This window comes from Equus caballus, chromosome 14 (assembly GCF_041296265.1).
Source record: "Equus caballus isolate H_3958 breed thoroughbred chromosome 14, TB-T2T, whole genome shotgun sequence".
Classification (NCBI taxonomy): domain Eukaryota; kingdom Metazoa; phylum Chordata; class Mammalia; order Perissodactyla; family Equidae; genus Equus; species Equus caballus.
In genome coordinates, this window is record NC_091697.1 from 26,062,859 (window position 1) to 26,087,471 (window position 24,613).

The 24,613-nt window shown below is 46.4% G+C and overlaps 1 protein-coding gene across 4 annotated transcripts in view; it reads right to left on the minus strand.

The window, feature by feature from the left end:
- KCNIP1 (potassium voltage-gated channel interacting protein 1) overlaps window positions 1–24,613 on the minus strand; it is a 344,269-nt gene that overhangs the window by 16,449 nt on the left and 303,207 nt on the right. The window lies entirely within an intron of this gene.

Below are 24,613 nucleotides of genomic sequence, written 5' to 3' on the forward strand. Positions count from 1 at the left end.
ACATATGTGAAGAGGTCTCGTAGCAGAGCTGGGGCTGACCTTCTCCCTGTCCTTTTCCCAGGTCAGAACAGGCAAGAGCAATGGGTCACCTCACAGTGCCCACGGCTCCCAGCAGGGGGCTCATTGAGCATGCCCACAGCCATGCAGCCATGCAGCCTGAAGAGAGATGGGATGGCATGGGCAGAGGATGCACAGATGGGCGTGGGCCTTGGACATACCCGCAGGTTTGGTTCAAGAGTGGCTTATAAGATACCCTCCACAATAGAAGTCCCTGCCCCTCTCTGCTACTTTGTGATCTGAAGCTGCACATCTTGTAGGATTCTTTATTTGCTCACTCAACAACTATCAGTGAAGTGTCTACTATGCGTATACGCGTGAATGAAACAGCTCTGGTTCCTGCTCTCCTGGAGCTTACAATCTACAAGTCTTTGCTTCTCTCTTCCCTTCTCAAGCTTAAGAAGTAACACAGATGCAGAAAAGGAAAACGGCTGTCGAAACACTAATTAGCACATTAGGACGCGTGGGCAGAGTGGATGCAGGTGAAGTCCTCTGTTATGCTAAATAGAAAACATAAGACAAAACATCAGACCTGGGAAATCCTCCCTGGCATGGTGGAGCTGCGAGACACAGGTCCCAGAGAGTGGGAGACAGGGGCCCTCTTTGCCGCTCTCCTGCTGGCCTTTTGAGTCTGTTTGGGGGTCAGCCTGGTCTTCCTCTGAGGCTATTATTTGAACTTCCTCCTGTCTTTCCAGTACCCCTGACCAGGAGCGTGTCAGGCAGACCAGCTACCACTCTAAGTGTGTTTTGGTCACTCCCCACTCCCAACCCCAGGCAGGAGGGGTTTATTTTCCTGCCGCCCCTACAGGTGGCGGTATAGGTGGGTATCCATTGGTGTTTTTGCTCTTGTCTCCTGACCTGAATCCCATGGAGAAACTTATTTTGCTGGATTTAGTTGCCCTCTTTTATTACTCTAAGTAGCATTTATATCTATGCATTTTTTTCTAATAGACTTTATTTTTAGAGCAGTTTTAGATTTACAGAAAAATTGCACAAAAAATACAAAGTTTCCGTATACCTCACCCTCACAGTTTTCCCTATTATTAACATCTTGCTTTGATGTGGTATACTGTTACAAGTGACCAACCAACATTCATATACGACTTTTAACTAAAGTCCATAGTTTAAAGTTCACTCTTTGTGTGGTACAGTTCTGTGGGCTGTGACAAATGTATAACATCATGTACCCACCATTACAGTATCCTACAGAATAGTTTCAGTGCCCTGATAATGCTTAGGTAGCATTTTTGTAGAGATATATCTACAAATATGGATTGACCTTCTCTGTCATGCCAGGAATGTGATAAGTATTGGGAGAGAGATGAAAAGATATAAGGTCTGTTCATACGGAGTTCTCACACTGGTAGGGAGACATGCACGTGGACCAGGATTACAAACTCACATGCCAATAGTAGTTGGCAGGTAATTTAGATGAGGCAGGTGATGGGCGTACAACACAGAGAGTGGTGGGGACTGAGAACTGGAGAGTCATTATTGCCCCATGAGAATGAAACATCCAGCTGATGTCATGTAGAATTTAGGCCCAGTGAGTCCAGATCCTTAGATTTTTCAAGAGATACTACAATTAGAAATTGTTTGTGTCCTGATTCTTAGCTGTTATCAATGAGTTTACTGTTTAAAACATACAGTATGGGCCAAATATAATATTCCTGTTTGTAGGATGTTGTGGATTGCTGGTCTGGAACTCTTCACTAGCGAATCTTTTCAATCAAGGTAGACACGGCTGAGACCCTGGGAGCCAAGAGGAAGAAGCCCTCAGCTAATGCGCCTGGATGAGAAGGAACTGGAAGGGGTGGCAGGGATGGCTTCAAGGGGAAGTGATAATTTATTTGAGTCTTGAAGGAAGAGGCGACAAGGGAACAGCATGTGCAAAGACACAGAAACCGAAAAGCCTGAGAATGGTGAGCTTTCTGGTAGCAGAGCTGACCTCTCACTGAGAACAACTAGAAAAGGAGAAATTAAAAGAAAAAAACCCTTGCATCTGTTTGAAGGCATTGGAGAGCTACTAAGGTGGCCTACGCTTTGGAAGCCATGATTCTGGAGGGAAGAAAAACTCATGAAGGTGAGCCTGACAGTTAGTGCTGCTTTTCAACTCACAGTCTATGCGGGTTTATAAGTGCTGGGGGTGATGAGGCTGAGAAACTGAGCAGAAGGCATCTGCTAGAGCAAAGAACATACGCAGAACTTCCAGCAATCTGGGAAGACAAACGTGGGACCAGTCCTACTAAGACATTCAGGACTTGAGGGTGCAGACCAGAGGCCACAGAGAAAGGGAGCACAGAGAAATGAAACTGATCGCCTGAGCTGCTTATTCCCTCAAGGCTTTCGATGATTCCTGAGTGACAGGTCAAGGGAAACTAAGCGACAGCCACAGACAGAAGGCTGCAGAGCAAATCGGAGCTTCTGGCAGGCTCACGGTGCGTGGGGGTGACTCAGGCGCTCAGGCCCTTCAAGGAGGAGAGCTCTGGGGAAACACTCAGGCTACATTCTAGGAGTGAGGGCAAACTAGAAATAGATCGGACCATGCAAACACTGAAATGCAGCCTCCAAACAGCTCACTCCCTATTTGGATTAAGTTTATCTGCCTCTACTCTATTAACTTCCAGAAGCTGAAGGCTCAGCCAGATAGTTTACAAATTTTTTATCCTAATGTCTACCACTGACTGAAAATTTGCCAGGCATATTGAGAGATGGACCAAGAGAAAAAGCTAGAATATGGTGATATAGTAATCGACCTATAGGTGAGTTAGATATTGGACTTATCAAGCATGGACTTTAAATTAATGGTGAAATAGGGGCCAGCCCAATGGCACAGCAGTTAAATTCACACGTTCCGCTTCGGCGGCCCAGGGTTCACCAGTTTGGATCCCGGGTGCGGACCTACACACTGCTTGTCAAGCCATGCTGTGGCAGGTGTCCCACATATAAAGTAGAGGAAGATGGGCATGGATGTTAGCTCAGGGCCAGTCTTCCTCAGCAAAAAGAGGAGGATTGGTGGTAGACGTTAGCTCAGGGATAATCTTCCTCAAAAAAAACAAAAAAAAGGTGAAATATGCTCAAGACAATAGGTAAAAAGATGAATTCCACCACAGAACTAGAATATACATAAAAAATAAGCTAAAAATTCTAGAACTGAAAAATATATTGTTGAAAACTAACAACCAAATAGATCAATTTAACAGCAGGTTAGGCAGAGATGAAGACAAAATAATGATTTGGTAGATAGATCAATAGAAAAATATGCACATGAATGCACAGAGAGAAAAAAATGGAAAATATGGACAAGAGCATAAGAGATATATTGGACATGATGAAAAGTTCTCACACATGTGTAATTGGAGTCCCCAAAAGGGAGGAGACAAAGAATGATGCTGACGCGATATTTGAAGAGATAACAAATGCTAATTTAAGAAACTGGATGAATATATCAAGCCACAGATACCAAGTTCCAGATTCAAGAAGCACTAAAAACCCCAAGCAGATAAACACAAAGAAAATCACATTTAGGAACATCACAGTAAAACTGCTGAAACACAAGACAAATAGAAAATCTTTGACACAAGGGAACAATCTTTAGACAAAAACCAGGCCCTAACTAAATCCCGCTTGCAAACGTAAGGACACAGCAAAGGGAAAAATGAAAGGCTGGAAGAGGCTATAGCAGGCAAACCCGAATCAAGAAAAGCTGGCATGGCTATTTTCACATTGGATAGAGTCAACTGTAAGACAAGAAGCTATGCTGGAGAGAGAGTTTTCATAATGAAAAGGGCCATCTACTAGGAAGATACAACAATTCTAAATTAGGATGCACTAATAATATAGTGTTGAAATACATACAAAACAAAGGCAGACAGAACTAAGAGGAGAAATAGAAAATTCACAATCATACTTGGAGAATTTAGAAATACCTCTCTCAGGAGCTGATAAAACAAAGAATCAATAAAGGAAGAGAAGATACGAGCAATGCAGTTAACAAACTTGGCCTTGTTGACACACAGAGGGCTCTTTACCCAACAATCATAGACTACCACACATTCTTTTCAAGTGCACATAGAACATTGACCAAAATCAACCATTTCTTTGGTCAGAAAGCCAATCTCAACAAAGTTCAAAGAATTGAAATGATTCAGAATGTTTTCTGTCCAGAGTGGACGAAAGCAAGAAATCAAGAGCAAAACGAAAATGAGGAAATCTCCAAATGTTTGGAAATCAAGCAATATGGTTCTAATTCCTAAGGGAGACATGTGTCAGAGAAGAATCTTATGGAAGTTAGAAAGTATTTTGAACTAAATGATAATGAAAACATGACATATCAAAATTTATGGGATGATGTTAAAACTGTACCCAGAGGGAAGTTTAAAAGAGCATGACATCCTGGAACTGCAAATGGCTTACGTGACAGTGTGCCTAAAATCGGATGTGGTGCTTCCTCCTGAAATCGTATTTCTAGTGTTTCCAGTGGTTCATTTTCTTTTTTTTTTTTTTAAAGATTGGCACCTGGGCTAACAACTGTTGCCAACCCTTTTTTTTCTCCCCTGCTTTATCTTCCCAACTCCCCCCGTACATAGTTGTATATCTTAGTTGCAGGTCCTTTTAGTTGTGGGATGTGGGGACCCCGCCTCAACGTGGCCTGATGAGCGGTGCCATGTCCGTGCCCAGGATCTGAACCCTGGGCTGCTGCAGCAGAGCGCGTGAACTCAACCACTTGGCCATGGAGCCGGCCCCATTTAAAAAAAATTTTTTTTTTTTTGAGGAAGATTCGCTCTGAGCTAACAGCTGTGGCCAATCCTCCTCTTTTTGCTGAGGAAGACTGGCCCTGAGCTAACATCTGTGCCCATCTTCCTCTACTTTATATGTGGGATGCCTACCACAGCATGGTTTGACAGGCAGTTTGTGGGTCCACACCCAGGATCCGAACTGGTGAACCCTGGGCCACCAAAGTGGAATGTGTGAACTTAACCGCTGCGCCACTGGGCTGGCCCCTCCAGTGGTTCATTTTCAATGTTGCCTAAGCTATGCTGGTTATGTTAGAGACTATATTAGTGATGGCCTGCAGGCATTGGAAACGTACTCTCTTCTCTCCCCTAACCATGCCCGGTTGGTTTATTCTGGATGAGTTTAGCACCATCTTTCTGATTGACAACCCACCCCATCATGGGTGAAGACCCTTGCCGGTGCCTGCACGGAGCAGAGGGGGAGACAAGTTCCCTTTGGTCCTGACAGGTAATCCTGGAGGCTGGGATTCTCACAGCCGAGGCGTGGAGGTGAGTCATAAACTCGCTCAGACACACAACTCCCCAGCTCTGAATTTTTATAAACTTCCCAATGGGTCCCAGGAGTGCTGGCTGAGGCTTGATAAAGATTTTCTGAGTGTTCCAGACACTTTTTCAGTCTTCTTGGTTCAATAAAACTCAAATCATGTTTTGCTCCAAGCATTTGTTCTCTTAATCTTGAAACCCTCCTGCCCCTTTTAAGCAAGATTGAATTTAGATATTTCTCATTCATTTACACTGCAGTCCTGAAAATGTCCTGAAAAACAGAGTCCTACAAAAAAAAAAAAATCTTTGAGTATTTCTACTTCCATTAGGTGAGAGAGTTTCCAGATCAAATGACTTAGAAAATCGTCCATATGCAATGTATTTCAGCTCTCTGACCTTTCTCCCAAAGGGAGGGTGTTTTAAGCGTGGCCTTCGTTCGTATGGGCACACTGGGAGGGGTGTGGGGGAAAAGAAGTGTCAGGTGCACCTTGCAAGTGCTTGGGAGGGTGGTGGTGGTAGAAATTAACTGTCAGAAATGTAATGCAATTACTAAAAGTCCACAGAGTCACTACACAGATTGTGACATGTCACAATTGTGTTGGTTGTGTGATTGTGTAACATTCACACATTCTTCACCAAGATTGAAAAAACAAAGCAACTCCTGGGAAAGAAATGAATCAGCTAGATCTCAGGGTTGGCAGAAAAAAGGAGCCGTAAACAGTGTTTTGGGACAAAAAGCAAGGCCACATACAGTAGGGACTCTTCTGTCCCCTCACCCTCAAAGCAACATTTCAGTCCAGCTAAGCCCCTGGCCAGGCTGCAAAGGAGAGATGTCAGGTGGACTGTAGTGTCCCTAACAGAGGCAGAAGTCTCTCGATGATGTTTTAAGTGGCCCTGTTTGGAAAAAGTGCCCCGGGATGAAACTCTTGGTGGTAGCTCCAGCAGTCTCCTCAGCGCTAGGGGGCAAATAGACAAAAGAGGCCCCAAATCCTGCCTCCAGCTGGCATTCAGGAGGCTGTGGGAAAACCTCCCACCGTCTCTCCTTTGGTCTCAGCTGTACACTGCCCTGAAGTTCCTGCACATGGAGAGAGCCGGTTAATGAGCGGTGGCAGCCCTGTGTTGGGGACAGAGGGCACGTTGCCCAGGGTGAGTAAGTCTGGAATATTTCTGCAGGAAATAATTGCACGGGTGGGATGTTATTACCCCTCTTGACTGAGAAGCTAAGATGATGACTCACTGGGAACGAAGAGGAGGAGGGGAATTAAGGCCCAGGGAGAAAGGGGGCTTTTAGTTTTGAGATGGAAAAACGAAGGTGTGGGGACAGGTTGAAGAAACTACTCAAAGGAAAAATAGAATTGCCCTGTGAATAGCACTTATCTCTGGTTGGTATAGAATTTTCTCATCCATGGAAACTCATTGGCTCAACGTCAGGCTAAGATGTGGAAAGCCTGTTTTTCCGTCTCCTTTTTGAAGAGTAGGTCACTGCTATCCACTTAAGATAACTTAGCAGATAACTTGCTAAGTGATGGTTTCCAAGCAGAGGGCTTGCTTTCGTGGGCTGGTAAATGTTTAATGACTGGCTCTCGGGGAGGGGAGAAAAGCCTGATTGGTACCATTTCCCACTTTCCCTGGTGTAAACGTCCCTGCCATGGCCGAGTTCAGGCTGTCAGCATGAAGTCACCGAATGTGGATTTGGGAAGTGGAGCACACCACGTGCCAGCATGGCCCGGCTCTATCACGTTACTACTGCTATTGTAGAATAGTGTAAGCATCTCAAACCAGTGTGCTGAAGGCCTGAAAACCAAATTCATAAAGTAGGCTTAGCCCCTGTAATCCAACCAAATAAACACTTTCTTTGTTGTTAGTGTGAAAACAAACTTCTGTACATCATATAGAATTGTCACAAGCTGGGAAATAATGGAGACTGGCCAAGCGAGCTTTTGCTGGAATTCAGCATTAACGTAGCCTCATAGTAAGTGCCTGGCTTGGTGAGCTCAGGGAGCATGGTAATAGTTTTAGAACTGATCTAATCATCTCACTGTCCCCAGGCGGTGTGTGGCTATTAGACTAATTGGAGCTATAATCATACCCTCCTCGTAGCTGTGGGTCTAAAGGAGAGAAGGTATGTAAAGTGCTCTATGCACACAGTAGGTGCTCAAGGCCGAAGTCCCATCTCATAGTGTCTTATGACTGGGATTTTAAGGGTCATTCTCAACAGCAGAACCCAACAATCATGTCGGTTAGACACCTTCTAGGTCGTGATTATGCCTTTTCAGATGGATCTAGTTAATTCAGTGTGCTTTTCTGCGATATAGGAAGATTTTCTTGTTCTGTGATTGACTTTGTCAGAGACGTACTGAATTGCCAGTTCAGGTTGGGCATTAACTGGCTAAAGTGAATATTATCATTCTATATTAACGGCAACGGACATAGACAAACACAAAACCCTGGATGAAAGAGCATCAAGCACCTCGGTCTGCAGGTTGCCACGGCACAGGGCAGAGTGTCTGTGGGGGTGGACGCCAGAAACAGGACCCGGAGTGTCAGTAAGTAGACATAATAACTGACGGTCACTGAACATTTCCTGCCTCTTCTCCCCTGGAGTTATTACATGGCTCCATGTCCTCTGCCCTTAATAATCCAGACAGTCAACGTGTGTATTATTTTGGTCCATTTCTTAGCCGGAGAAGAGAATTGGACATTACCCTCAACTGGAATATGAACTGCCAAATGCAAAGACTGCAGCCAGTTCATCTGAGAATGGATGTCTGCCTGCCCAGAGGCAGGGAGAAGATGGCAAGGTGTCATCTCCAGGACTCAGCTCGGAAGCCTCTTAACTGTGCACTTAATAAATGAGGCCTTGGCAGACACACCTTGAATTATTAATGAAGTTATTCAGCTTTGATTGTTTCCTTCTTTTGGGGAAAGGTTATTCACTCAAATGCCTTTGATTAGACTATACAATACATCACAATTGGGCATATTTTATGTGCAGCTTTATGGTGATAATAGTTCTGTCTCATTTGGAAGCAAATCAGACATTATGAACTTCGTGATTTATTAATGTATTGATTTCTATAAATGTCAGCGCCTCTCACCTCCCATCACAGAGCCCGGGAGCCATCAGTGGAGGGCCAATAAAAATGTAAAATGAAACCATCATAAAAAAGGAAATACTGCCTGTTTCAAAGCCCTGCTGCCTCTCTGAATTGTTTCAGGATCTGGATCATTACCATGAAGGCATCCCCCGACCCCAAAGGAAACACAGCCTGCATGAGGCTGTCTGAGGATGCTCTGTCCCGCTTGTCTATTCTGTGTGGACTGAAATAAACAAGAGGTGAGAGTCGGATCTGGAGTGGCCCGCGGAGCCGGTGCCAGAGAAGGCAGGAGGATGAGGGGGTCCCTCTCCATCAGATTCGCCCCCACTACAACCCAGCCCCTCCCTGCTGAGGAATCTTCAGGATAAAGTCCAGATTCTCCAGCTGACATTGAAGGGTCTACACTGGGGGCCCAGTTTGCCCTTCCATCACTATTTCCCACAAATACTCGGCATGGGTCTTCTGCAGTAGCCGAAGAGTCTACTGGTGTGTGAACGACTGTCTCTGCCACAGCATGAGATCAGCTGACCCCAATCCCGGCCACCCTTTAAACCTGGCTTAAGCGCCATCTCCTCTGGGGAGCTCTTGCAGACCACAATACAGACTGCTCTCTCTCTGTCCAAACCACAGAAGGGCTTATGGTGTCTCACAATCACCCAGCAGATATTAAAGTCTGACTTTGGGTGTTGCAGTTTCCATATACAGGAGTGGGGGTAGGGGGAGGCTCTGTCTATCTATGTTTTTGTTTTGTTTTTATTTTTGGCATCCCACTCAATCCCGCCATGTTGTCTAGTATCCACTCTGCACACAGTAGGTGCTTAGTAAGTGCTCATTATTTGCTAAAAGTGCGTAGAGCTACAAGGAGCTAAATAGGAAACACATTGAGAATCCTGAGACAGCAGCCAAGAGAACATCTGGAAAGTATTTGGCTAATTTAGTGGCTAATTCTGTCGTTTGACAGTTTAGTTCAGAAATCACAATTTGGCAGCCCACAGGGTACAGCTGTCATCTCACTTCTTTCAAATGTGAATTTTACCAACATTTATTTCACATAAAATATGGATTTTGGGTTTCTCTTTAGAAATCTAAAGTTATGGCTATGCAGGCCAGCATTATCACATGGCAACAATTGGCTGGAGCTGAGGAGCAGTTGCTCGCTTTAGACAGGGTGTTTGCTCCCTAGTAAACCACAGCCCCCACCACTCCCTGTTACCTCTCCAACACTAAGACCAAGGGACAGTTGTTATCCATCATCACTCATTTACATTACCTGCTTGAGTCTGTGATCCCTGTTTAACACTCCCTCTCCCCTACCCCATATCATGTTTTTCCAAGTGACTTTTGTGTGTTTTGTGATAGTCTAGAAACATTGTCAATCTGGAAATGACAGAATTTCACTTTGGGGTCCCAAGCAACATGGAGAAAAAAGGATGCCGTGTGATTAGAGAAGAACTCTGTACAGATTCAGGCTCTGTCCTTACACATAGGCTTCTGTGCTGCTGCTATCATGTTATCAAGAATGGGGTAGACTTAACTTACAGATTCTGGTTCAGGACATTTCAGCCTTATGTTTTACAGAGCACTTTTCACATCTCTTAGCTCATTGTGTGATTGACAGATGCTTTCTGGCATAACGGACCATCCAATGGGTCTCTCCTGGGCCAACTCCTGTGTCTTTGTCTTAGTAAAGTCAGGGACCGAATTTCTCTATTCAAGCTTCTCACACTTTCTCCACTTGAGAATTTGCAGAGCCCACTTCAAGGCAGCAGGAGGAGAGACATCAAATAGTTTCAGGGGTCCCTCCCTACCTCCTCCCCTGCCTCAAGCTCCCTGCCATCTCTTTAGCATTTGCAATTTTGTTTCCCTTTTCTGAGCATGAAAGCAGCCTTCGCTCTGGGTGACGATTTGTATAAGTCAGAGAGCGTACCAGTTACAGAGAGATGCTTTTATCCTGCCCTCTAACTTCACAGATACAGCTCCAGGGCCTAGAGAGGGAATCAGATTATCCAGGGTCTCACACTGGATTCCTGGCAGTGTGGCATTAAACTCGGGTCAGTCCTTCCTTCCATCCAGTGTTCTTTTCACAGCACCATTCACTCCTTCATCAAATAATTACTGCATGCCTACTAGGTGCCAGCCACTCTTCCAGGCACTGGGGATGAAGTGGTGAACAGAGGTGGTGACGTGTGCTATGAATGAAAATAAAGCTGGGTTACGGGATGAGAGAGACACAGGCCATGGAAGGCACTATTTTATCCAGTGTGGCCAGGGAAGGCAGTATCCCAATTCAGCACCAGCAAGAAGGGAATGATGGTGAGTTCTGCGGTCAAAATAGTCAGGCTCAAATCCCAGCTCTGCCGCTTAACTGCTGGTGAGCCTGAGTAAGTTGCCTCCAACCTCCAAGACTCAGTGCTCTCCACAGCAAAACGGGCACAGTGGTCCCCATCTCCCAGTCAGTTAGGCTCAAAGGAACCACTGCATAGAGAGCGCCTGGCATGTAGAAGGCACTCAATCAAGTCCCTTCCTCACTTGGTGAGGAGTGCTGGGCTCAGCTTCCTGATGGGTGTCTTTGCTTGGCTGCGAGTGGGTGCAACCTATGGAGAGCCCACACAACACTCCATTAGCCAGGGCAGCAAGCTGGAAGACTTTCGTAGTTTAAGCGGGTGAATGAGCCAGGATTAATTAGCTGAATTAGTTTGTGAATACATTAGCGGGTCACAGGGCTCTGAAACTATTTAATCTGAGGAGTGGTGGGTGGCAATCGCTAAGCCTGGAGTGATGGTTTGATGGAACTTTCCAGATGAGAGCTCTGGCTTCAATTCCCAGGCCTTCTGAATTCTTCACTGTGAGACAGAAGTATTTCTCATCATTTAAGCCTCCCAGTGGCTTACCATAAAGCCTAAGTCGGATCATAGGAGTCTTTGAAAATTAAATATTGTGTATAAGAAACCCAAACAGCTTCCAGTCATGCCTTCTCTGTGAAGACTTCCCAGACCCCTCCAATCTGCGTCTCAAGCTCGTCTATAGTGATCACTTTTGTGGGACGATGGCACGGGGAGATTGGGCGAGGAGGCACGCCTCCCTTTTCACCTTATACCCTTGTATAACTATTGGAAATATTTTTAAAGCTACGTGTATGGATTGCTTTCGTAATTCTAATGTTTCAGTAAAAACATTACATTTTGAGTGGGATAATGTTAGGTAGATCCATGTGTTTCAATATGAAGATGGTCCCAGTAAGTCTGGTCTGGTGTAATTGGTGTTTAGTTGTGTTTGTTTTCTGGAATAAAACTTTTTTCAAACAAAATACAATATTGCGGTGATCATTAGTGCTCGTCACCAACTATTCCCGGTTCTCTTCCTTCCAGGCACGTGCTTGGATGCTCTTCCTGCCCCTTTGAAGTGAGGTGCGATCATGTGACTGGTGCTGGCCAATCAAATGGGAACGGCAGTGATGTGTGTCCCCTGGGGGAGGCAGATGTTATGTGAATATTTTTTGAATTATAATTGAGCAAAGTGCTATGGAGGCAGGGTATGGGTTGCCGTGGGAACTTAAACAGGAAGACCTAACTGTAACACAAGGCTTCTCTGTGGCAGGCCGGAGGCCGAGCCAGAGGGAGGAGAAGGTGCTGGGCAGGTGGAGAGTGAGGGAGAGCCCAATGGGCAGGGGAGGGGACAGCCTTTCCAAGGACCCTGGGGTGGGAAGAGAGGCCGGCTCTCGGAGACGAGAGAAGGCCAGGCTGTCTGGAGTCTAGGACGTGGGCAGAGTGTTAGGCACTTAGGCTCTGTTAACAGCTTTAGGGATGGCAAACAGCAAAACAGGTACAGTACAGAGGGCTTAATTTTTGTGAGAGCCAGTGGAGACTTATGAGTTATAATAAGAATCACCCGAGGAGGTCTGACATTAATCATAAGAGAACTGAGACATACTCGGCCCTTCCCCACCTGTCGGGGTGCATACAGAAGGGTTTTGCAGGGCCAGCTCTCTGCCTGAAGGCTTTCCGTCCCTTCTCTCCTTGCTGGCTCATTGCGGTACAGAGTTTCCAGGAATCAGACAGGCCTGAGACCTTAGCCTCGGTCCCAGGTCTCTGCAAGTGAGGGCAAGGGAAGAAAGTCTATTTCTCCTTCTCGGGTAAAATAACGTACAATTTGAGATATTTGAAGTTTCAGCTGGGATACCGAAGGGCCTGGTGATTCCTAGTTAGAATGCCAAAGGCTGAGTCAGGTTTGGCTGGAGACCTGACACCACCTCCATGGCAGCAAGAACATCATAAGGCGGGCCGGCCTGTGGCGCAATGGTTGTGGTTGCACCTTCCGCTTCAGCGGCCTGGGGTTCGCCAGTTCGGATCCCGGGTGCGGACCTGGCACTGCTTGGTACACCGTGCTGTGGTAGGCATCCCACATGTAGGGTGGAGGAGGATGGGCGTGGATGTTGGCTCGGGGCCAGTCTTCCTCAGCAAAAAAAGAGGAGGATTGGCAGCAGTTAGCTCAGGGCTAATCTTCCTCCAAAAATAAAAATAAAAATAAAAATACCATAAGGCTGGAGAAAATTTCTTGGGACTGTAAGATTTTTTTCTAGCTAATCAGTAACTTCCTCCTCTATCCTTATTTCAGGTAGCCCAGGATTGGCAGGAGGAAACAGATCCTGGTAGTTGTAATTGAAAGGGAGAGATTAAATATGCAAAATAGGCGTGATAATTTTTGAAGGAAAATCTAGGAAGGTGGGAATCAGTAGCATCAGGAGCAGGGATGTGGGTAAACCTGTATGCATTTCAGATTATTTCTCAGAAAAATTCCCAGAAGTGGAAAAAAGCAGGTTTTGTAAAATTTCTATCGATTTGTCTATCTATCTGTCCATCTATCTATCATCTATCTATCTATCTATCTATCTCCAGGATTTCATATACAAAAATTTTAGCAGTGGTTATCTCTGAGGGTTGGGCTTATCAATGGCTGTTATGTTCTTCTTGCTTATGTGTATTTTCTATGTTTTCTGCAATGAGTAAGTACACATTTCTAATAAGAAGAAATCCATAAAGGTTATTTTAAAGTCAACTTAAAGGACAAATGTGGAGCACCTCAGAGGCCCTGCGGTTAGGGGTGGGTGGAGCCCAGAGCCCAGCGGGGCCGTGGGGGCCACCTCCTCTGAGGTGGCGGAGCCTGAAACGCCAGGCAGGTGAGGGTGGAGCGCCTCCCGCTCGGAGATCTTCGTGTAGCCTCGGCAACACGTTATGTTTATCGGTGTTAATTTCAACACTGGGAAATGGTGGGAATAATCCCGACTTTGCAGGGCCTCTTGTGAGATTTAAACAAGATAATAAATGGAAGTGCAACTGGCACGAATTATACGCTCAATAAATGTTAACAATTCCTCATAACTCTCCTCTGACCTGTGAAGAAAAAGAGACACAGCCTGGCTAGAGGCAGTGGGTTAGACAGGATGCCCTCCATCCTGGGGGAGGCATTTCTGAGATGTTGGAGGCTGGGGGTGGGGATGTTGGGGGGTCTTCCACTGATCAGAACAGTAGCTGACGCCGTGGAAGCATTTCCTAGGTCCCAGGCCTGCATCTTGTGCTCCATGTCCCTTATCTCAGGTGACCCTCCGCAGACCCTGTGAGCTCCACACCGCCGCCCTTTAAAGCCAGAGAACCTGAGACTAGCAGGTGTGAGGTAAGCTGCCCAAGGCCGCACAGGTAGTAAACAGACCTGGGACTCAGATCCAGGACTGCCTGACGCCAAAGCCCCTGGTCTTACCGGCTGCATTTTATCACAGGAGCTTTATAACCACGGAGAACTGGATTCAAATTCCACTTGACACCTGGATGCGACCTCACCCACGTCCCATGGGCCTCATGAGGACCAAAGGTGACAAGGCACGTGAAGCGCCTGTAACTTGGCCTAAACCCGTCAGTGCTTGTCACGTGCTGCTTCTCTTGCTCCCTCACCTGATCCCCGAGAGGGCATTCCCACAGCACCTGGGTCTTCTGAGGAAGTGTCTGAAAGCCACGCTGCTGAAAAAGCAATTTTTCGCTGTAGCTGTGTGGATAGATTTTTAATATTTAATTAGGGAGACCTTCCGCTTGGAGAGAGGGCAGGACTTGTTATTAAATTCCTGCTGCTTGGTCTCCCTCACATGCCCCTGGGATTATTCATTCATTTCCAGTCACACAATTTAATATCGCAACAGCTAATGGGGAGATGTTGATAATTTGTAAAACTGGTTGGTCCCGAGGCCATTGGAGAAGCTCCACGCCCGGGCCTGAGGTGGGGCTAAAGCAGATTCTTGGGAGATGACGGCTCCCGAGAGCTTCTTGTTCATTATCTGCAAACATTCATGCACCTTCTCAGTGCCGGATGCCGCGTTGGGAGCCACAAGGATCAGAAAGGCATTCACTGCACATTTGCATCCTCGAGGAGTTAGGACTCTGGGACACCTGAATGCGTTAAAGGGTTTTTGTGTTAAAATTTGTACCTGGGATTTGTTTTAATCAGACAGAGTAAGACATGCAGACCTGGAAATGACTGCCTTGAAGGAAGACGTTTATCCTCACAGATTCCTAGAAACGGGAGGCATTGCATGCTGTGCAGAGCCACACAGGGAAGCACCAGGGTTGGTCAAGAGACAGAGAATGGAGAGGGGACAGCATGGCCCAGAGCCTTTATTGGGGTTTTCATGGGAAGGAATGAGTGAGGCAGGATAGGCATGTTGAGGAAGCTTAGGATTGGAATGCTCGAATAATTTTGGCAACCTCTGGGCTATAGGATTGGTCCCTAGTTGTCTGGTCCCTGGCCCTGGGATGATTTAGGGCAGAGGGAATATTGGCTTGCTGTGCGAGAGTCAGATAGAGGAGATGGTTGGGGTGTGGGCTCTGGATTGGTTGGTTGGTTGATTAAGGCACACTTGCAGGGCAGTCATTTGCTATCCTTAGGAATTAGCTAGCTCTGGGAAGGGCAGTCTCTCCAGGATCAAGGCCCCAGATGCCAGAGCATCAAGAATACAGTAAACAAGAAAATACAGCCAATAGAGTTTGGTTCTGCAGTCAGACAGATGTGGGTTCAAATGCCCACTTTAACATTTCCTGGCTTGGGTATCGGGCACTAACACCCCTGGGACTCAATTTCACATGTTCAGCATCTCTCCCCAAGACTCTGCAAAGCTCCAGCCCCCACCCTGTAGGCTCAACCCTACCGATGGGTTCCCGGTATGAACAGGCAGAAGGACCTTTGTAAAACAGTCATTCTGAGAGCACATAACTATGGAGCATCTAGTACAAGCCAGGCGCTTTGAGACTATGGTTTGGTTCATGAAGGACTTAACCTAAGAATCACAGACACAAATATAAATTTAGACCTGTGAGAAGTGCTGCAGGGGGCAGCCAGTTGGTGCTGTGGGAGGGAGTCACAGGGGGCGCTGGTGTAATGCAGGCTGTCAGGGAAGGCGTCCCTGAGGGAGTGGGGGGGGGGCTGCAATCTAAGGGAGTGGGAGCTTACTAGATGGGGAGGATGGGTGTGTGTGTATGACATTCCAAGTGGGGAGGGAAGACGAGGTGAAGCTTTCCAGGAACCTCCTGTGTAGAGGCTCTGGGGAAGGAGCTAACAAGGTCTTCAAAGGAAATCCATCTGAATATGTCCCTCACTTTAAAGCCTTCCATGGCCCCCCACTGCCTGCAGGAGAAAGGCCATGGTCTTTAAGAAGCATTCAAGGGCTTTCATGAGCTACCCCCTGCTTAGCTTTCAGGTTTTGTCTGTTGCTTCTCTCCTACCCACTGTCACCCTGCTGCACACACACACTCACTCTCTGCAAGTACTTGCTCCTCCCCCAACACGACTTCCTGGGTGACACTTTCATACCTGTGTACATGCTCCTGCCTTCATCTGGGCCCTGATTCCTTCCCTCTCTGCTGGGTCATTTCCTGGGTTTCCTTCAACCCTATCCCATTGCATTGTACACCTCCAGGGGGCACTATTTAGATTACAGTGTGAATGGTGCCTGCTGGAGTTGTACATTGTGCAGCCCTCTATTAAATGTCATTTCAAGAGCTACTTCCTCTGAAAGGGAAGTTTTTCTGTCTTCCACAGACAGCGTCAGTACGACAAGATCCCTCTCCTGCAGCGTCCATCACTTTGCATGGTAGGATACAGAAAGGCTTTTCTGTCTCTCCTGACCATGGGCTCCTTGAGGGTATGGGACGTTCTGTCACTCATTTAACAACTAGATATTGAGCTCCTATTCTGTTCCAGGTGCCAGTAACATGGTCACAAATAAGTTAGGCAAGTCCTCCATTCAGCAAGACTGACACGTTAAACAAATAATTGCACAAAATGAATATGCAGTTATGAATATTCTTAAGTGTCGTGAAGGAAAAGAATGAGGGCAGCATGAAGAAGGAAAATAAGAAGGAATCTAATTTAAGTTCGGGGGGAGGAGAGTTTGCAGACATGTGAGCTGAAGCATAAGGATGAGAAAGAGTGGTAGGGAAGGAGTCTCAGGGAGAGGGAACAGCAGGTGCGAGTATCATGAGAGGAGAGCAAGCTAGCCTTTCGAGGAACCAAGTGGTGGAGCAGAACCCCCAACGGAGGAAGTGTTGTCAGGGAAGATGGTGACAATCAGATCAGTCAAGTTCAGATTTTTATCTTTAAAGCAACAGGAAGCAGAGGTATCAAGTTTATAATTCCCCAAACCCGAAACTCACCCCAGTGTCCATCAACAGTAAAATAAACAACAAATTGTTAGCATATTCATACAATGAAATACTACACAGTGACATGAATGAATTGACTACAAGAGCATCCAACAATATAGACGAATATAGAGTGCAGAACCAAGTAAGATTAATCTGTGCTGTTACAAGTCAGGACAGAAGTTATCCTTGGCAAGGAGTGACTGGAACGCAGCAAACAGGGGGCCTCTGGGATGCTGTCATGGTCGTCCTCTTTTTTTTTTTTTTAATATCTGGGTGTTAGTTACATGGGTTCTGGTGCTTATTATATTTCAATAAGAGTTTTTTGTTTTGTTTTATTTTGTTTTTAGTAGATGCGGAAGAAAGACCTGCTAGAAGAGTGTTGCAACTGGCTGAGCGATGATGTTGACGTTGAGGGAGACAGATGAGAGGCAGATTGTGAATCTGGCAGAGAGAATCCACCAGACTTGCTGACGTAGGGGAGGAGGTGTGAGGGGAAGGAACCGAGAGGTGAGAAGGAAGATTTTCTAGACTTGAGCAGTTGAGTGGATGGGGGAACCGTGTCCTATGGTGGAGAAGGACGAGACACCTGTGTCACACATCTTTCTGTACCCCTGGAACCAGCAATGGGGCTGTTATGGAGAATGAGTTTAGTGAATGCTGACTTACCTTTGGCTATTGTAAGTCAACAACCTGATTATCAGTGCTGGAAGAAGAGCTAGTTACCACCCTTGTAGTCTACACATTTCATCTTCTTAGCATAGTTCAGAATTATTTGTTCTCCAAACTCAGCAGCTTTTTACGGGAGGGCTCGTGGATGTTCGTCAAATGGACAGAACATATTTGTTCTCTTTGTGTGTACAATGCCAGGTTATGTGCATGGGCACGTGTGTGTAACAGCTTCAGACGTTCCTCATGGTTCTAGCTGTTGACAGGAGAGGAAGGGACATCTAAAGAGCCTCTCGGGGCAAGCTGCTGTGTCCAATGCATTTCACACCCTCAGTTACACCCTCCTTAAACAACCTCATGAGGATTATTTTATAAATGCCCATTTGCTAGGCCATTAGGGCTTGGTTATGAGTTTCAAGTGACACAGTTGGAATTTGAACTGTGTTTGGTTTTGATTTTGCCACACGCTTCTGTCTGATCAGGGGTGAAGGTCTGAGGATGAGGAGTGTGTTAGAGGCTGATAGGGGCCATCTCTCCATCTCAGGCTCTGTGATGACAGGAGGAAGTCCTGATGCTCAGAGAGTGCTTGGAGATCTCCAAAAGAGAGCAGTTCTAAGGTTCTGGTTTGCCATTTAAAAAAAAAGCTTACCCATAATGTCTCTTTATGGATAATAAAAATGAACCATCGGTGGTTCATAGGGAAACATGGCTCAGGCTTATTAAAAATATATGATTTTTTTACTTTAAGATGGGATGGCCATATTATTCAAAATGTAAGCCAAAATGTATTATCTATTATTAATTTATTTTTAATAGACATCTTTCTTATAGATTAGCATTCTAATTACTTCTGAAAAAGTGGGCAGCAGCGAGGCGAGGTTTCCAATTAAAATTGTCCTGAAGATAAATTGAGGTCTTTGGCTGAGAGCACTTCAGCCTTTTCCCCATCCGAGAGCAACAGCATCTGTCATCCCGGAGGGGCCAGGCTGGGATTCTTGTTAGTGTTAGATCTGCCCCAAGAGTCTGAAGTTCTCCTCGGGAGTGAACTGGGGTGCTTCCAGCTGTGGTTCCTGCAAAGGCACCAGCCAAGAGCCACACGGTGAAGGTGAAAACCAGCGGGGCAGGACTGGCTCCAGCCTGTCCCCGCCGCCTTCCCTCTTCGCAGCTGCCTGCCCTTCCTAAGGCCCCCTAATTTTCTGCTTGCTAATCCCTCCCCCAAGCAAAAATCAAAAGTGCCCGCTGCAGTCACTGTAACTAGCTGTATATGACAGGAGAATTTATGGGGTCTTTCAAATACTTTATGTAATTGAAAAATCTCAGCATTTATAGTTTGATTGAAGCTCATTCATGTCAATTAAAATCTGGTCATGTTAACTGAGAGCCTTCTGTGGTTAGATGTTTGCATCTGTACAGCTGGGGAAGTGGAAAGATGCAGATGTTTGCATCTGTACAGCTGGAAAAGTAGAAAGATGCAGTTGTTTGTCTGTACAGCTGGAGAAGTGGAAAGATGCAGATGTTTGCATCTGTACAGCTGGAGAAGTAGAAAGAGTTGAATGCTGTGCCCAGGGGGTTTGGCTTGAATTCTATACCAGTCACACAATCGTTGTGTGGCTTCTGTAATTATGTCACTTGCCCAATGTCATTTCCTCGTATGAGAAGGATACCCTTCTCAGGGTCTTCCTGAGGATTAGGTGGACACTCAGGACAAGGCACATAGTAGGTGTGCAGCAGACGTGGCTCCTTTCCTTTCCCCTCCCATGTATTCCTGTGTGAGGATGGTGGGGTGGTCAACTGAGCTCTGGGTCACCTGCCTGGGTGTCAATCTGGCACCATCTTTAAGGGACAATGTGTAGGAGGGCTGGCCTGTCCTCCGGGAGGCCAGTGCAAGGGCAAGAACACTGAGCCGCATCCCTCAAGCCTTGGTTCAGTGTTCTTTGCTGGGCTGGGCATTTCCCTTCTCTGGGCTTCTAGTCTTTCTGCAGGAAAAAGTGGGTGGGAGCAGGGGCACTGGATTTCTGCTTTTTTAGCCTTCGGCAATTCTCTCTGTATTTTTAGTTTATTAATCAATTATGGATCTAGTCTCTAGAAATTTCTCTAAAGCTACCTTGAACCTATGCTATTTTCAATTTATATTAATTTCCTCTTGAGATACCAAGTTTCATTAAGTTTATTAGTTTTGGGTAAGTCAAACTTCTTTTAATTGATCTTCCTTTACTCCTTTTAATTTTCTAATTTCAGTATGTTTAGGATTGGCTCAACATTCATCTTTTTGTTTAACGAGCATATAAGGATGTCCAAGGCCTGCATATTCAGGCAAGAGAAGATTTATAGAAAGAAAGTTTAACGAATTCCTACTATGTAAAGATATGCTAAGTGCTTTCGCATTTGTTAATCTCCGTTTATCTTCCCAGCAAACCCCGGAGGTGGAGGTGGAGGTGATATTAGCATACCCAGTTGGCATCAGACAGGCCGAGTCTCAGAAAGCTTATGCCCCTCTGCTGGGGTCCCACAGAGAGTGAGCGCTTGTCCCGCCGCCCTGGATCTGGACCCAGACCTCCCTTTCTGGAATGCAGTGCTGCTTACATAATGTTGCAACACAATGTTGCAATGTTGCAATGTTGCGCCTGGCTCCTTTCTGCCTTCTCTCTCCCCTTTACATGGCAGAGAGATGGAAGTCATTATTCCTGGAGCTGCTGAGGGTTGATTCTTTGCTTCTTCAGACCTGGAGGGTTTTTAAAAGCCTCCTGGCCTTGTCTGGAAAGGCTTGGAGTGGACACTCGAGAGGAGGGGTCCTCCAAGGCTTCCTCCCAGCAGCCTGCTTCTTTCCTGCTGCACTTGGCCTCGGGGGGCTCCGAGTATAAAGTGCCCTGACCGCTGCAGCTTACTGCAGACCTGGCTGAGCTGCAGCCGGTACCTTTAATACCATGCATGTTTAATTGCATCTGGCCACTGAGTGCGTTGCATGTTTGGGGATCTTTACTTAGGTGGTTCTTGGGGAAAATTGAGGGCATGTATATCAAGCAATTTTTGAATTATGTCTCTATTAGCATCTGTGAATGTCTCCCTCGGGGAAGCCAAGAAAGCTCTATTAGAGGAGCAGTTTAAAACAGGATTGGAGGAAGCAGTGGGGGAATATCCCGTAGGGAGCAATAATTATAAACAGCACTTCCATGTAAACAGGTCTTAATGTGTTTTCTATATTGAATTCCTGCGAGCGAGACTCTCGGGTGGTGTCTCAGCGCCCCCTCCAGGACCGCACCCCTGAAGCACTGGGAACCGAGGCAGAAGCCTCGGGGGCCCCGCTGGCTCCCCAGGCACCAGCGGCCTCTCAGCCCATAGCAGTGCTGAGCTGAGGATAACAGAAGGATAAGGGCACTGGTGTGTGACCTCGTGGAATATTTATAGTGTTGGCTCTGAGCCAAATGCTCTCACAAAATTTCTTTCAACAAATCCTCCCGCATCCTGCAAGGGGGGGTCACATAACCCCATTTTACAGATTAGGAGACTCAGACTCATGGGAGTTAAGTACCTTGCCCAAAGTCATTAGTCAAAAAATGGCAGAGCTGAGGTTTAAATTCTGGCCTGTGACTCCGTTTCCAGGGCTACTTCCATGACACTAGATCACTTCCAAGCCCTTTGAGGTCCTATCCAGCTAAACATTTTATGAAATATGCCTTTTTGATGCCAGGTGCGTGGTGACCTCATCTTGGCTTTTGCGACACATCCTCCACTTACTTAGACTCTAGCAGCCACGTGAACAGGACCATTGCTCGTTAGTTCTATGTTTTATGGCTGCTGCTGGCTCCAGTGTTCTGGGGGTTGTGGCTCAGGACCAGTGCACACATAAGGCCTCTTAACTGATGGTTGGTTGTCATGGTGATGGTGCCATAGAGAAATGCTGTGGCCCTGGCTGGGTCATATCCCTTCTGTCCACCTTGGAAGCAAGTACATCCTAGGTCTTCTTACGTAAAGTGGAATCATGGGATCATGAAAACTTCAAGTCTGGACAGACCTTAGATATCATCCAGTGGTTTTCGAATTTCTATAAAGGCAAGGAATTCTTTAGTCAAGGAAAATTTTGCATGGAGGCTAAGTATGGAAAACAGATGAAAGCAATCAGACGCTGGGGTTAAACTGGGAGGTGAGAAGAATGTCATTTTCCTTTCCAAATCCCATACAGTGGTCCTTAAGGGGATTCTGTAGATCACCATTTGGAAACCACTGATCTAATTCAACTTGCTCATCTCTGGGCCAGAGTGAGCCCAGAGAGGGACGCGGAGGGACTGGCTGAGGCTGGAGTCTAGGTCTGTGGGCATACCTCCCCGGCTCTTTTCCTAACCTCACAGAAATAGCAATGGGGGTGCCCCAGGGTTGGGCTTGAAAGGATGCTCAGGTCCTTTGCTATGAAAAGGATGGTAATTAATTTGTGCATTAATCCATTCACCAGCTTTTGCCGAGTATGTATTTGTTAAGTAGGAGAACTTGCTCTATTCTTGGAATATTCTCTGAAATATCAGGGGATAACCCCAGGGCAGGCCAGAGGGGACGAGCAAGCTTCTGTAAATAATTAGGATGTGTATTAGGAAGGGAGTAGAGAGGTTTGGAGAAGGAGCCTGCTTTGGAGGAAACAAAGGCCCACTGGAGAGGAGCGAGAAGTAACTGTGTGTGAAGCGTGGCATGTGGGTCTTTGCCAGGGATGTGGGAAGTCTTTGTCTTGGGCCCCAAATGCATTCTGCGTTGTCAGGAGGCTTTGGAGATAAACTCCTGGGCCTGTCATTCATTAGTTACTTGTTTATTCATTTGACACTTACTGAGCATCTACCCCCCGCTGGGCATGTGCTGAGCAGAAGGAATCTGTGGTGAACAGGGCAGACACAATCACTGTCTTAGCCCCTCCCCAAGTTTCCACCTTGTCTGCAGGATAAAGGCATTCCTGGATTCATTCGTTCATTCATTCAACAAATGTTTGTTCTTGGGGCCAGAACCAACTCTTCTCTTAAAGTTGATTCCCTCGGGAGGCACAGTTTACAGCGACCCAAGGGGATCACCTCAACCATCTTCTCTCTAGTTTTTAAAATAAGCGAACGTGACAGCAGCTAAGAGTTGAAAGCCAGTATACTATGTTAGCACCATAATTTAAAAAAAGAAGATTTTACTCAGGCTCTTCACACCCCAATTCACTGACAAAATGATTGCCTAAGCAGGGTCTGCTTTCCGGGAGTAAGTTGAGGTCAGTCAGCGTGCAGAAGGAATGGAACACAGGCCGGGTAAGCTTTGATGGAGATGGGTTAAAAGCAGGAAAGTCAGGGAGAGTATTAAGGGGAGGACGAGCTGAGCGGGCATCACAGACAAGGCCTTGAGGAGTGTGAGGGAGGTCTGGGGCCCCGGGGCTGGACAGAGAGAAGACGAGCGGCACGGAGAGAGAAGGTGAGGGTGGGGATGAGGAATCCAGGGACAGCTTTGACTTTTCAATCTTTAAATGTTGCCTTGAGAGCAATACAGGAACAAGACTGCAGTGCTTATGCATTTCAAGGGCATTGGCTCAACGGAGGACTGAACTGACTATGCTAAACAAAACACTGAGCTCTTTATTCTAGAAAACCTCAGACGCCCAGCCCGAGAGATGCCTGAGGAAGTAACCAGACAGACTGTTCTTTACAGCCAGGTTCACGGACCTTGGAGACAAAGGCTGGGTTCCTCCCTGGGGCTGGTTTTGTCTGCAGGGATGGTGTTCTGGCCACAGCTCAAGGGGAGGCAGGCTGCTGTGACTGGCTTTGCGGCATAGAGTGTCTGGAGGCTGAACCACAAAGAGCACTTGGTAAGCTGTTAATTAGCTAAGTCAACTGCAAAGGCCAGCGATTATAGGGTGCAACTCACTGGACACCCAAGTGACCTGGAGAATCAGAACTGGCTGAATGTCCTCCTGTTAGTGCCCCTCTCTGTCCCCATCCCCTCACTGCCACTTCCGTCCATCTCTCTCTTCTCTCCTCTCTTTTTTCCCATCTCTCTCCTTTCTATCTTATTTCTCCTCTTCTCCTTTCTCTCCAGTTTCTTCTATAGTTGAAAATATCATGGACATTCTAAGCAGGTTTATTTTATTCCTTAAATACATTTTGTATTCATGTTTCTTAATATAAAAATTGGGTGGTGATCCTTCTGTGTCAGGACTCGGGAATCTGCATCGTTATCTTTAGCCTCTGAGCACCAGCTCACAGGAGCACATAGCACTGGGGATGAAAGTGGGCAGTCAGCGCAGGCTGCGGGCACTTCACTTCATCTGTATTGTAAGCCACTATTTAAAAAGCAAGCATCCGCTCACGGATTACTTGTGTAATTGAGTGAAAATAAATAGGAAACACGTTTTTACGAATCAGGTGAGTTGATCATTTTGTTTTTCTTCCTCTGAAGAACCTCAAACTAATCATAGACAGTTGCTTTGACTTGTATGTGGGCCTGACTTTTTCTCAGAATCTATGATCTTGGATAGAAAAATAAATTTTTAGAAGTTTATCATGCTTACTATAACAGACTGCAAAATCCTAGCCATGCGACGCCAGCAAATCTGGCCTGCCTTTTGCGCTGGATGGGTTTGGGGAAGGTGGGTAGGGAGCAGAGGGGCCCTGAAGTCAGTGTCCTTTTGTTGATCAGGTTGGGAGCCTTCAGGCTGTGGCTGAGAGAAGGGGTGGCTGCCTAGACCTGGGCACTCTGGATATCCCTTTGAGATCCAAAGGACCGGGAAAGCTTCTCAACACAGAAGCACTCGCCTGGCTGGAGGAGGGGAAACCTGGCTGTCTTCTTGCTGCTCAAACACGTAGAGAAGCTTTAGAGA